The sequence below is a fragment of the Arachis duranensis genome, unplaced genomic scaffold (assembly GCF_000817695.3).
Source record: "Arachis duranensis cultivar V14167 unplaced genomic scaffold, aradu.V14167.gnm2.J7QH unplaced_Scaffold_37427, whole genome shotgun sequence".
NCBI lineage: Eukaryota > Viridiplantae > Streptophyta > Magnoliopsida > Fabales > Fabaceae > Arachis > Arachis duranensis.
Window position 1 is genome coordinate 43,498 of NW_026264915.1, and position 1,033 is coordinate 44,530.

Genomic DNA, 1,033 nt, shown 5'->3' on the forward strand with positions numbered 1-1,033 from the left:
GAAATGTCAAAACAAAAGAAAAATAACAATGCAAAGGCAATATGATTATGCAGACAAGTAGTGTTGCTTGAATGAATTGCATAGTAAATAAGTGGCACACCAAACTTAAGAATCTTGGTGTGTCACTTTCATTTTTGATTTGATGCAATCATCTAAAAAGATTGAAAATAATTTGTTGCAAGGCAACACCAAACTTAGAATGTAATCATATGCCAATTTATTGAAATTTAAACAAAGCATGGAGAAGAAATGTACCTACTGTCTACCTGTTCTTCACTTTCTTCCTCTTCTTCCAGTTTGTTAAGAGGAATGACCTCAAAGGAGGAGAAGTTCCAGCTATTGTCCCCTTTCTTGGTTTCCTCTCATCAAGCTTTCTTTTGAAATTGGCTTGATTGAGCTTGCTTGCTTGATCAGGGGGAGGATTGTTTGCAGTTGACCTTCTCATGAATGTTGTCCTTGATATCTTGGTCACAATCCTCTTCTTGGTGTTTTTGTTAATTGCCTTCACTTCTTTGGATTCTGTACTTCTCTGCCTCACTTGAGTTTGGAATGACTTCTTCACTTTCTTGCTCCTCCACTTCCTCTTTTGCACCCAACATTTGTTTTAATTGCTCTATCATGGGGGAGGTTTGTTGATCTTCCCAACATTTCTTCATCTCCTCTTCATATTTTTCGATCAGTGTTGAGCATCTTTGGTCCAGGGGAGTTTGAGGAGGTTGTGAGTGTTCAGGTTCTCTTGTCATCTCAAGTGCAGTTTCATTTTCAACCACCTCATTCTTCATTGAAAGTTCACTTGATGCAGTGGCCTCCTTATCTTGCTCTTCCACTTTCTCCTTCACATCCATCAATTGGCCTTCATTTTCCTTGCTGTTTGAATGTTCTAAGTTCCTCCTTGTTTGCTCTAAGGGCTTATTCATCTTCTTGAAGAGGATTTCTTTCTAAGATTGGGATTGTGTGTGTCTTTTCATGAGTTGTCTGTGTATTTCAATGGCTTGACATTGGCTTGTTGTGGTGAAGTTGTGTTGAGGGGTGT